Source organism: Ursus maritimus, unplaced genomic scaffold, assembly GCF_017311325.1.
Source record: "Ursus maritimus isolate PB19 unplaced genomic scaffold, ASM1731132v1 scaffold_18, whole genome shotgun sequence".
In the NCBI taxonomy this organism is placed as follows: Eukaryota; Metazoa; Chordata; class Mammalia; order Carnivora; family Ursidae; genus Ursus; species Ursus maritimus.
Genome location: NW_024424230.1, coordinates 16,649,918 through 16,663,264, shown reverse-complemented (window position 1 = coordinate 16,663,264; position 13,347 = coordinate 16,649,918). Strand labels below are relative to the sequence as shown.

The 13,347-nt window shown below is 48.2% G+C and overlaps 1 protein-coding gene across 1 annotated transcript in view; it reads right to left on the bottom strand.

Moving 5' to 3' along the window:
* ALPK2 (alpha kinase 2) overlaps window positions 1-13,347 on the bottom strand; it is a 110,507-nt gene that overhangs the window by 47,147 nt on the left and 50,013 nt on the right. The window lies entirely within an intron of this gene.

The following is a 13,347-nucleotide window of genomic DNA, read 5'->3' as shown; positions in this document are numbered from 1 at the left end:
CTATTAGAGACTTCCCAGAGAAATGCACACTTAAGCAACTGTGTTCCAGGGGACCCTTGGTCAAATTCCCTATTATAAGGAAAAAGCCTTCTGACAGTCATCATTTAATGCTTTCTTGTCTCTCTCAGGAAATAAGACAGAAATAAATTGAATGTAAACTATTTTGGTCGCGTTAAGTCACCAGGGCTTGTGTGTATCTCTCCAGAAAGAAACATTTCACGTGATCATAACAAATGAAACATACAGTGCTTGTAAAGTAGCAATGAACAGCCTTTGTCCCCAAAATATGGCAGTTTGCTGGTTAATAATGTTACTAAAGAACAGAGAAAGGCCTGTCCTTTGAACCTGCCTCCAGTGAAGGAATGGGGTTACATCTGGCCACCAGCACTGCCAATTATTTCTGCCCCCTGAAGGTTATAGAATTCTAGAATGCCTCTTCCACTTTAAAACAGATGCCCTGTGGCAGGCAAACCATATCGACAAGAAGTAGAAGATTCAGGGGAAGAGAGAGACAGAGAGAGAGAGAAAGAGACGGAGGAAGGAAGGAAGGAAGGAAGGAAGGAAGGAAGGAAGGAAGGAAGGAAGGAAAGTTAGCTCACTCTGTGAGGAGTGAACCCTGACAGTTTTGTGACATTGTGGCTATTGTTTAAGGAAACAACAAGATCTTGGACTACGTTCTTGTCTCTTAAAACCTTTAACTCATCAATTATTTCAACACACATCAAAATCATGCCCAGCCAACAAAAAGGGAATTGGTGCTAAATTTTGGCAAGTACCTCTATTTATGCCCCCAGGACTCCTGCTTTGGAGCAGCCCCCTTCAAATGTGCAGAAATTGATGAATGGGCTCACAGAGGGGAGGAGACAGTCTCCTAGCGTCTAACAAAGCCGACCTGGAATGTTCTGGGCACAGTGTGGCTCCAAGTCCTGAGACTCATTCCCGTAAATCACACAGAAGAATCTTGGGTCTTCTTGCCCTGCAGTCAGTCCCTTTACATCTTATCAGTGGGGAAAAGAACATCATAGCTACACGTCCCCCCACTCACCCCCAAGGCTGCCTGCTGCCACGAGTGAGCGATTCCCCTCTCATCTTCTTAAACCCACCCTGATGTTCATTTAATTCTGATCTTATTGGCACCCAAATGCTAAATGAACAAGAAGAAATGTAGTATAATTTCCTGCACTGGACGCTCCATGAGGGCTGGGACTATCGTCAATTCAACAAAGGTGTATTGAAGGCCTCTAGCGTACTGGGGAGTGTCCCAGGTGACGCGGATACAGCCCAGGCAATATGCCCATCCGGAAGGAGCTCCCCTTCTATGTGGTATTCAAGGCCTGTTACAGCAATTAGCACCCAGCAGGTGCACCGTAAGCACTTGTTGAAAGAAGGAGTAAACGAATGAACCATCCACCAGTTCAGACAGCTCAAGCCAATGTCACCCATTAAACCTCTAAATCTGAAGGGCTTTGGACTTCCGTCTGCCCCTGACTTTGGGAAAACTCTATTTAAAAAAAAAAAGATTTTAAAAAAATAAAGCAAGAAAGACTTTTAACCAGAAGCAGGGACACTACTGATTCACATCCCAGTATTTCTAAAAAGAAAAATGTAGTTACTCTCTTTCTATATCCTCCATCACATTAAAATGGAAAAGGGAAAACAAGGAAAATCACTTCTGGGAAATAAGACACAAGGTATTTTTTTTTCTTAGTGTCAAGAAGTTTCAGATGTATATGGTTTCACCTCGATACCTGAATCTCTATAACGCATCTACAGAATGCGCTTTTCATGTGCTTTTTTGGTTCAGTTTTTTCACAATGAGCGGAAGTGCAAATATACTGAAATCTTAAGCACAGAAAGTGTAAATAGTTTCCTGATCATGATTTGAGAAGTGAAAGAAGACTGTCCAGTTAAAAACACCACGACCCTCTCCTGAGCCTTCTTCCCTGGCCTGAATTTCTACTGCCTATGTCAGTCCTTTATTTTAAGATCCTGTCGTCATTGCATTATCCTCAGTGGCAACAGACATTTATGGAGTAGCTGCCTTGTGTACAACTCTCTGCCAGGCACTGGACAATTTTTTTCCAAGGGCTCCAGTTAAAAAGCCACTCTGTTACTTACTGGGATGTTACACACCCATTATTGCTTATTACCAAAAAAAAAAAAAAAAAAAAAAAAAAGAGTTATAGGCTGACACCTATCAGACACTAGCTTCTGGAGAGGGTGAGTCACAGGACAAATAAATTTTAATCAGGGTGACTCTGGTCATTGAGAGATATCAGCTTAGCCATGGTATCATGCCTTGATTTCCAAAACAGTCATGTTCCTATTAAGGGATACTCTCTCTTGCTTTTAAGATAAAATCCCACTTTAAAATAGCCTGGTGAAGCCCCACATACGTAAAGAAGTATGGCAAATCCTTGACTGTGTGAATTCATCCACTTGACAAATGTTTACTGAGCACCTACTATGTACCAACTTATAGTCTAAGCACTGGGGAAGCATCAGTGAGCATAACGAAGACTGCTGGCCTTCTGGAAATTATGTCCAAGCAGCAAACTACACAAACAGTCCGCTGCTGATGTGAAATTCCACAAATGTGATTTGAAACAATGAGATCTTCTCAAAGTGGAACCTTTACCAGCCCAGTGCATACTTGTCAAGGCTGAGACTCGATTCCAAGGGCAGGCTCCTTGGGTCTCATTCAGAGACTGACTCAGAGAGAGAGGGAAACCACAGACTCACACCTTTCAAATGAGTCAGACCTTTCTTTTAAGAGGAGATCTCTCAGTGAAGTCATTGTGAAAGAACTCCAGCCAGCGATTCTCCTGCTTCTCGGCTATCCTCATGATGGAGGGGGCGCTGAGACTCAGGGGGCTCTGTTGGTCAGAAAACTGTTCTCACTCAGGTGAAAAGAAGGGGAGGGTCTGGGGCTCCAGGAGGAAGCCCAGTGTGATGCGTGAAGTGTGGGCTCTGAGGACTGGGCACCTGAGTTCAGCTCAGTATAGTATTGTATATATGACCCCAAGTAACCTCTCTGGTCTCTCTGACCCTCCGTCTCCTCCTCCGAGGCTAACCACACGCTTGCCGGCACCATCCTGCCAAATCCCCGGCACTCACTGACATGAGCTTCCCTTGTTCTCTATGCAAAGAAAGTAGTGGCTAGGACCAAGAGAAAACTGAGCGACACTGATAAGCAGAGAAGTGAGCCCTGGGCGTCACATAGGCTTTCTCATTTGATTGGCCAAGTAAATCTGAAAGACTGATGCCATCTTCCCTTCTTCACTGAAGAGGTGAATAGCCTGGGTGCAACCAGGAGACAGCAACACACAGGACATTAAGTAAGGGAAGCTGAATATCAACAATTGTTCGCTGCATGGAAGAGTAACTGTAAGATACTGGGAAACCCCAGCACGCTCTAAGGGGAGGGAAAGCACCAAGGAAGGACGGCTTGCGAGGTGCTCAGTCCTAGCTGGAGAAGGCGTAAACAGGCCGCCAGATGACAGAGAAGTTCACTGGGTTAGCCAGGCCAGAGCTGGTCTGGAGCTGTTGGGTGAGCAACAGAACTTCCACACGCAGGGGGGAGAGGCAGTCAGCACCTGGCGCAGAGGTGTGCAGCGGGGTCTAGCCCCTGGCGAGGGCAGAGCTGGGGCCTTCACAGTCGCTGGGCAACATGTGGCGGGAGTAGGGACAGGGAATGACAGCTCTGAGTATTTGGGGCCACAGGAGTTCAGACGTTGGTACTGAGAGAGGGCCTGCAGAGAGGGGGCCGTGCAGAGCTCTCATTCCTGAGTAGAGAGGGCTGCAGGAGATCATCCCTAGGCCAAGGCCACAAGGTTGCAGATGGGCCATGCTCTGAGCCCCGTGGCTGGGGCCAGCTCTGTGGGGTGAACACACACACACACACACACACACCCCGTGCTGAAAATGCCAAGGGTCGTCCCCCTCGGCAGTGTCCTTCCAGCACCTTCTGCTAGAACACTTCGCACTGAGCTTACTTGAGCAGAGAAATGGTTAATGAAATTCCATTCTCAGTGAGCATACCTGGAAGGGTGCATGAGAAGCTGAGGGCCAATCAATTGAGAATCGACACATGAGGTCGCTGATGTTCAGGGGTTAGAAATCTCCCCAAGGTCCCAACGTTAATAGCAGAACCAGGATTTAAAGCCAAGTCTGGCTATCAAGCCCTTTCCAACTCAAGTTTTCGAACAAGAGAAGTTAAGGCAAACACCACCGAAAGGCTGGGAATGTCCCCTTAATTTGAAAGCTAGCACTTCTGGGCTCCTGAGACATTTTGGGTAGAAGACTGTAATGGTCCCTGGTATGCAACATGACCCCTTGTTTATCTGTCAGCTTCCTCACAAGCTCTAAGGGCAGGGACTCTGTTCTTCATTTCGGAATTTCCAGAACCTTAACCCATAGTAGGGGCTCCATTAATTTTGCTGCATGAGTAAACATCTGAATGAATACGAGGAGAGGAAATGGTGAACCAAATTTAGTAACACTTCCAAACCTGTTCTTGAAAGCAGCATTGGCCTTGAAAACCTACCCTCGGCTTGCACCACATTTTCCAACCCCTCTCCATCAACACGCCTCTCATTCTACAAACGCATTGTTTCCTTCACTGGCCCTTTCAAACCTTTGGCTTCCTGAGGAGGACCCCTTAGGAAACGTGTGTCATCTCTTCATCCACCCCGTGGTGTTCAGAGTTACACTCCTCTTCGTTAATGAGAGTGTCCTCAATGCCAACAAAGTGCATGAGACTAATTTAGTCACTAACAATAGAAGGTGGGAAGTGATAAGATCCCTCTTCTCAAATAGCTTATAATCCAGCTGAAGAGACAAGCTGTACGAGGAAAAGATAAATAACGATTCTTGACAAGTTGAGCCAACAGCCCAATGGGTGGATTTTAGCTATCAGTGACGCTCCAGGAGAGGGGGCAAGGTCACCACCAAATTCTCCTACGTCTCAGATACAATCCCTGCCATGCCAAGACCAGATGTTGCACTTTTTTTTTCTCCAGAGAGAGAGAGAGAGAGTGTAGGAAGGGCAGAGGGAGAGGGAGAGAAAGAATCTCAATCAGGCTCTCCACTGAGCGTGGAGCCTGACGTGGGGCTTGATCTCACGACCCAGGAGATCATGACCTGAGCCGAAATCAAGAGTCGGAAGCTTAACCTACTGAGCCACCCAGACACCTCCAGATGTTGCACCCTTATGTTACTTGTATCAACTCTCAGATAATTCTTGGACATTTCTCTGCAGCCTCAGGAATCTTCTCTACCGAGTGGAGTGTGGCCGATGTGGTAGGCACTGTGGTGGACTAACGCAACCTTGCGTTACCTTGCTACCTTCAACCAAAAAAGCTGGAAAACCACATAAATAGCTGGATGCAGAGCTGGGTGGGACCAAGGTTCTCGCTAAGGAGACACAAGGGGCATTCTGCCAAGGGACTTCTGAGGAGGCTTTGCTTTCCTTATAGAAGGCGCAGATGGGGCAGCTCCCTTGCCTACGCCCATCCTTCTTCCTGTCATGAAGATGTGATGGCTGGTGCTGAGCTATCTCCGTCCTGTCAAGAGGCAACCATCAAAAAATGAAAGTCAGCACACGGTGGCTGGTGGAGCAGAACGAGGGAAAAGACTTGGAGCTTGCGGGCGTCCTTGAGCCACTGGAACAACACTGAGACCTTCTACCCAGACTTCTGGTGAAGTGAACGGCAAAGATTCTTATGTCTGAGGCCACTAGTTGGCTATTCTGTTCACTGAGGCTAAAAGCACTCCTACGGACACAAGAGGAAAATACATTGCTGGGGGATGAAGGAAAAGGCACGTGAGGTTGGCGCTGGAGACCTTCTGGAGGCATCTGGGTGGCTTTGGGTGGAGATTAGTCTTACAGCTAATGTCACAAAGGCAAGGGGTGTGGCTCTTGGAAAGGGGACTCCAGGGGCTGGTCTAAACACCTCAGGATCAAAAAGGCGTGAGGCAAGGTGAACCTGAAGTTGAACTTGAAGGGGGTCAGAATGGGGAAATGTGAGGAGATACAACCCCCCCAGGGCCAGGAGGGTCGAGCCACTCAGATCCTTCTTGGCTGGGAACATTGCCAGGGGCTGACGTGTGCTGGGGAGGGGGATCATTTTCTTTCTATAACTCCTTTTTCTTTTTAAATGTTCTTTGAATGAATGCTCTTTCTTCCTTATCTGGACTAGACATAAATAGTACCACGTTCTTCGCCAGTTGTCCACGCATCATCAATTTCCCCCACCTCCTGGTTCAGGAACCTGCAAGCCGGACCTTCCCCACTCCCAGCCATCCTGGGCGGCTGCAGCCTCGCCCCACAGCTCACCTTTCCTCAGTATCTGCTGAGCCCTCACTACGGGCACAGCGTCATTGAGCCGTTCGGTCCTTCGACAGATCAAATCCATACCACCTGGGGCAGCAACACTGAAATAGCCCGGTGCCCAGCAAAACAAGCTTACAGGCAAACTAGAATATTTCAGGAACTTGAGTTTATTTTTAGGAGTTGCTGGGTTGCCCAGAAAGGAGCTTCACTTAAAGGCTCTGAACGGTAAAATAACACAGAACGTGGAGGACAGTCGTCTAAAACCCTCACCCTGAAACCTGACCCTGAACACCCGTCATTTGACCTGCATCTCTTCATTCCATTCCCTCCCAGGAGACCAGAAATCTGCAGCCGGCTGGTGTTCCAATCCTGTCCCAATTTCTTGGAAAAGTGGTAGAGTTTGTAAAATGCCAGTTCAATCTTTTATTGGGAGGGAACTGGGTTTCCATAACAAATGTCCTTTCCTGGGGCCAAGGGGCTCTAGTACATTTGGTGGAATCTTTGCCTGGAAACATGGTGTGAGCAAAGGACCATCAGCGTGTGGGTCAGGAGATCTACCTGTTTCTCGTGCCTCTCAGGTGATGGGAGGCAGGTGCTATTACTACCACCAGTCACTAAGCCCTGTGTGACCCTTAACACGGGGCAGACGCTATGCTAAGGGCTTTACGTATGGTAATAGAGTTAATGTCTGTAAAATGCCACAGGAAAGTACACCTTTGGGACTTGGGGTTGTGTAAAGTTAAGGACAAATATACCAGCTATCCCAACACACGAGAAGACCTCTATAGTATTCAACTGCCAAGTACGAGTTGGAAAAGTTGCCTTCCTCCTTCCCCGTGTGCACCTGGAAGTTCAAGGGGAGATATGCAAACACAAGGAAAATGGAGTTGGAAAGGCCCGTGGTTTTTCTTGAATTCCTTTTCTGAATAGTCTCTTGGTTTTTTGCTGTCTTGAGGAGACAGGGGTCAGATGAGGAGATTAAAGGAAAGTAGAATGGGTGAAAGATTGAGGAGTGAGCCTCAGAAAAGCCGGCTCTGGTCCTGGATCTGCTGCGCCATGGAAAGTGGCTTCGGAGAAGTTACCGGGTCCCTCAGAGACGGTTTCTTCCACAGTAAAGTGAGAGCCTGGAGAGTATCTCTTGGCCCAGACGGCCCTGGTGTTCTATGTCCTGCTGCCTCGTAAACACAAAACACTGAAATGGGGCTTAAAGCTCAGCTTCTCCTTGGAACCGGATTTCCCTTGGACTCGTAAGGCTTCCAGATCTAATCCTCTCTGGAACTATGAGAGCTATTAGAGAAGAAGACACAGCCTGTCCCATACCCACATACCTGATCCAGAAGGAGCCCATGGGGACCCCAGAGAGGACCAGGGAGGAGACGTTGGGCCGGTCACTGTGGGGCCCCATGTCCTGATTCTTGTCCTGTCTCCCCGCCTCGCTGCTCCTCCCTCCTCGGCGCAGTGAACGCCCTGGGTTTCCAGTAGGCTGCACTGCGCCAACATAGGGGTCCCCAAGCCCACCCTGCAGAGTTCTGGTGGCTCACAGACCTAGTCCAAGCCGATGAAAATCTTCACAGCCACAGAGCAGAAGGGCAGGGGCTGTCAGCCCCCAACTCTGCTAATCCCTTTTGGGGTTGAGAAAAGTTATGGCTTCTTCTTCTTCCCCCAAATCTTGTTCTACCTACACAATTTGGTGTATCATTTCAGGAGCTTCCAGCCCCCTTGAGCCCATCGATCTCCTCCTCAGGGCCCACGGGAGCCACGGACTGAATTCCTGCTATTGGTTGTGAGCTGCGGGTGAGTTGCGTGGTCCTGTTGACTTCCCACAGCCTGAAACTTCTATGTAGGTTTCAGATTGGATAACGGGGGGGAATTAACCCTCAGTCAGGTTCTAGGAGAGCATTTGCAAATCAATCTCTCTCTTTATAGTTTCTAGAATTTGTGAGCAAAATCAAAACCAACGTAGTAGCAATTACTGTACGGCACTGACAATAATACATTGTATGAAGCAAGTTCTTGTAAACTTTAGAAACAGGAAATACTTGTCATGGTTATGACGCTACCACCCTGCCTGTTCAGCGTGGCTTCACGGTGCACAGCGGCGATGGCCTCGGGCACGTGGAAAATCTGAATATAAATGTAAATATAGGCAGGTCACTTGTCTTGGATGGTCATTACCAAAAATGAGGAGAAAATGCAAGCCTGGGGGCTTGAAGAGTCCCTCCTCTGCCCTCTGTCTCTTACAGCAATTAGTAATGATAGCTCTGTGCCCAGGTTTGGCTTCTGGTTAGAAAATGTCTCCCCAGAGAGTTCAGTTCTCGAAAGGTACAGATACGGCTTGGACTAGGCAACACAGCTACCCGATTAGATTCAGAGACAGCTTCGTTGGGCAGAAGCAACATTTCCTAGGTAGTCTTACTCAAATTGGTGCGAGGCACGTAGCAGGTGCTCAGAAAATAGGCCGAATAAGTGAAATCCATCCAGTCTGTTCTCGGGCCGGTGTTTCTTTGCCAACCCAGGCAGGAAGGTTTTGCCTCTTCAGAGATGGCTCTCTTCTCGTTCCCTGTCGGGATGTTGGTCTGCTACCTGAAAAGTTGCCCGAGGGTCCTATGCTTTAGTTAATATGTATTTTCTACTAAAATATAAGCCTTCTTCATCTCTCATAATCTGTTGCTTGGTTGGCCTTGGTCTTTAGATCTAAACCGAAGTCATCTGTTCTTCTTTGAGGAGAGAGAGAGAAGTACCTCTTTTTTCTACCATGAGCGAATGAGGTTCCAAATACAGATTATCCAGAAGACATCAGCATACTCGCACCAGTGCGCACCAGGCACTGAAGGTGGCCACGTCCAAGGACCGTGGACACAGTGTTGAACATGCGGTTGAAGGGCTACGTTGAAAACACCTGCACTGTGAAGATGAATGGAATCAAAGGCTGGGTGGAGAGCAAAGAGGAATATGGTGATTAGACCAGAAATTCAGGAAGCCATCAAAATCAACTCTCCCATTGTAGATGGGAGGAAACAGAATGATTCAGAAAGAAGTTTTGGGAAGCTGAAGTTCTTAGAGAAATGCTGGGAGACCTAAGAAAGAAAGACAGTGTCTGGGATTCAATGCAGTGATTTGAGCCAGGAGAGCAGAAAATATGCTGAGCTGATATTTGCACTGATGGTGGTTTGAAAATTCATATATTTCTTCCTAGATGCACGAGTATATGCAAGCCATATATATATATATATATACACACACACACTTTAAAATTTCCTAGTAACCACATTAAAAAAGTAAAAGCAGGTAAAATTTTTTTGAACTGATCTTGTCTTCCTCTTGAGCTCTCAATCACATGTAGGAATTTGAGGGCTGTGTGGGGAGTAACAGTTTTCTCTCTGCCCAGGCCTACCTCTGATCTAATAACTTGCACATTCCTTTAGGGAATGCCCAGGCCCTTACTTCTGCTGGTTCTGGTCCTGCCCCTGTGGGAGCTGGTGTCTGAGTTGTCCACACTGCTACGTGGGTGGTGGGCTACTCTCCTGTCCCAAAATGGAAGCAGGTGAAAGATCTGTTCTCACGGTTTCCCTTAGCTGGTGCTAGCACAGTCCTGATGCCAGGAGATGTGAAGTCTGGGTGGATGTGCCCCTCGGGGTCCTGACTCTGTCAGCCTTTTTGTCCCAGCATCTCTGAGGGCACTTTCCAAGGGCTGTGTACCCTTGTCCGAACCCTCACGTGCTCCCACTGATTGTGCAGACATAAGGCTCCCTGATCTAAGAAGAAAGGAATTTAGAAAACTCCTCTCTCAACAAAATCCAACTAAAAAATTATTGTCCTGCCTACCCAAAAATGAGAACAGACACCTTTTTCTTTCCCTCTGTTTGCTTTCCTCAGCACAACCCTTATGACCGTCTTCACCTTACCCTTGAGGCGACCCTATTCTCTTGAGCTACTTTGGAAGTGGGTCCTTTAGGCAGAAATGGAAAAACAGAAATTTCTCTTTCTGACATATTCCTGGACACACCGTTGGCAACCATATCAGTTTCCCAGAGCTACGGGAACAAATGACCACCAACTGGGTGACTTAGAACCACACGCCTTATTCTCTCAGATCTGGAGGCCGGAAGCTTGAAATCAAGGTGTCCCAGCGCCATGTTCCCTCTGAAGGCTCTAGGGACGAATCCTTCCTGTCTTTTGACCTCCTCTTAACTAATGACATCTGCGAAAACCCCAGTTCCAAATAAGGTCACATTCTGGGGTTCCAGATGGACATAAATTTGGGGGGACCATTTTCAACCCCCCACAACACCCGTTGCCTTCCCAGCCGGTCTTATTGGCCTTCCCTCCCCACAGTCTACAGTTTGCTCAGCAGTGATGCTTTGTCACTCAACGGGTGATGTGGGCTTGGGGTTTAGAATGATGTTCTAGCTGCAGGATCATTCTAGGGAGGCTGGCTCTCTTCTGAGGTTCTGCTTGCTTCTGTGGTAAGCAGTCTGGAGGGTGGAATTCAGTACAACCAAGGGTCTATCCCTCATCACTGCCCAGCTTCCAGACCCTATCATCAGTGCCGGCCACTTCAGAATGTCCTTACAGGGACCAGGCCAGGCCTGAGCTGGACGTTCTCCTATCTGCTGATGGAGAGGCGGTGACTAGGCAATTCCTTATGTTTGCTGTCACAGTGAGGCCCTGAACTAGAAATGCAAATGATGAGGGAGTAAGCAGTTCTCGTGATGGTTATTTTCCCACCCGACACCACCAGTTTGATGGTAAATGTGAAAGCACTTGTTTTTAAACCATCACTTAAAAAAAAAAAAATGCCTGAAATCTCAAGGCAGTATCAAAATACCTGTGCTGACTCAGAAAGATAATTTTTCAAGCATCAGCAGAAAGGGGAACTTACAGAATTTGCAATTTTACCACCCGCCCGCCCCCACCCCCTCCTCAGCTCTTCAAATGCGGTGGAGGCAGCAGATGGGAGGGGGTGGGGGAATACGATTGCTCATGTTTGTCTTGCCTCTTTAATGAGATTTAATTCAGCACTGTGTTTGTTCTGGGCATTCGTGGATGAATCAGACCCAGAGTCTGTCTCCACGCAGCTCACAGAGCAGCAGCCCAGCTGAGCCCACAGCTGTACGGTAAGGTGAATGCCGGCAGAGGTAGGCATAACATGTTACGGGAGAAGTTAATTCTCCTTCAGGGAGAGGGGAAGGGACGAGCATATCAGAGAAAGATCCAGAATTCATTGATGTGCTGCCTATGCATTTACATTTCCGAATTCTTTCATTCCTTTATTCGGCAAACACTTAGAGAGAGCTCTCTGTGGGCCAGGCTTCATCATAGCTGCTGGGAAAGAGCATCAGTAGCCAAAGACCGTCTTCTTGGCGTTTACTTTCCGTGTACGGAGGCAGAGAAGGTTAAGGAGGTCAGAACGTTCCATCAGGAGAGCAGGTCAAGGAAACAGCATGCATAAGACACTGGGGCAGGGAAGCCCCCGGTTGTCTGGAATGAGTAGGATATGGGGTTCATGGAAAGGGCAGGGTAGCAGGGAGACGGCGGTGATCTGTGCATGTCGTCCAGAGCATTTCAGGTTTAGTCCTGCAGAAAGAGGCTCCAGGTTTGGCCAGGCCTGGGAAGGTGTTGTCGTTTTAAACAAGGGAATGATATTCCCAGAGTTAGGTTTCAGGAAGATTGTTGCCGCAGCACGTGGGGAGTGTCTTAGAAGAGAACATTGTGCACATTCCCAGAGGACGGGAAGGCTATGGCTGAAGCCTTGACGAACCTTCTCCATCTCATCAATGATGTCGAATGCCCACTCTGGAGAAAGATATCTGACCACCTTGCCCTGGGAACTGGTCTAATACTGACCCCATATTGGTATATGGTTCTGACGATGAAGGCCATGGGCTTCCTCACTTTATGTGAGTAGGTCATACACACACACGGTACAACATTCACAAGGTTCATGGGGAAAGGACATGAGTGACCAGTAAGTGTCCCTCCTACCCCCGCCACCCACTCAGTCCCCTTCACCAGAGGCGATCACAGTTATCGGAGTTTATTTTCTTTCTAAAGACAGTTAAGGAACTCAGACCTAAAATGGAATTAGGAGGCTACGTAATGTGGTTCGGGCTGAGGGCCTGGAGTCAGGCCGACTCTGTTTAAAGCCAGGCTGCAGCCCACCCCACCCCCCAAACTGACCCAGAGCCCGGACAGCCACAGGAGTTCTCTTGTTGGGTTGTCAAGATAATTCAATAAACTAACCCACTGAAGTCTTAGTACAGTGCCTGGCACAGATTTAAACTCAATAAACATCAGCTATTATTAGCTCTTGGGCAGTTGAGTGTGATGGAGGAGGGTGGAAGGGAAGGGCACATTGAACTCTTTCTGTGGAAGCCTTGCTTGCTCAAAGTGTGGTCACTGGAGATCCCTGGGAACTTAGTGGAAACGCAGGAGCCCAGGCCTCTCCCTAGACCTGGTGAATCAGAAGCTGCTTTCCAACAACTTTCCAGGAGACCTGCACGCATGTGAGAGCGCAAGAAGTGCTATTCTATTCGAGCCCCAGATCCTTAAGGGAATGGGCCCTAGATTCCCTGCCTCTGGGCAAATGCTGATGCTGACTCTTGACCTTCAGACGGAAGCCCTTAGACATCTTACGATGAAAACTCACTTTTAAGGGAAAAGCAGTTGCTCCCCCAACCCCGGCTCCAGCTTGCTATTCCACATCGGATTTCCCAAGCCCAATAACCTGTGACCTCAAACACAACTGGAAAGTGTCCCCTTTTGTCCTGAGTAACCTGATAGACGGCTCGGGGGTGGGGCGGCATGTTGTTTTTAAAGTGATACAAGAGACACAGAGGAGGCTGCCCGACAAGCAGCAGGGCTGCCGGGATGCCAACTGGGACATGAAGGCCCTGGGGGGCTGCCTTAGAACTGGGCCTTAAAAGTAAAGGCTCCACGGGGTTAGGGCTGCGAGGCTGGAGGGGCTCATGGGGTGATAATTGCTTGGTCCAAACTGGTAGACCATGGCTGGG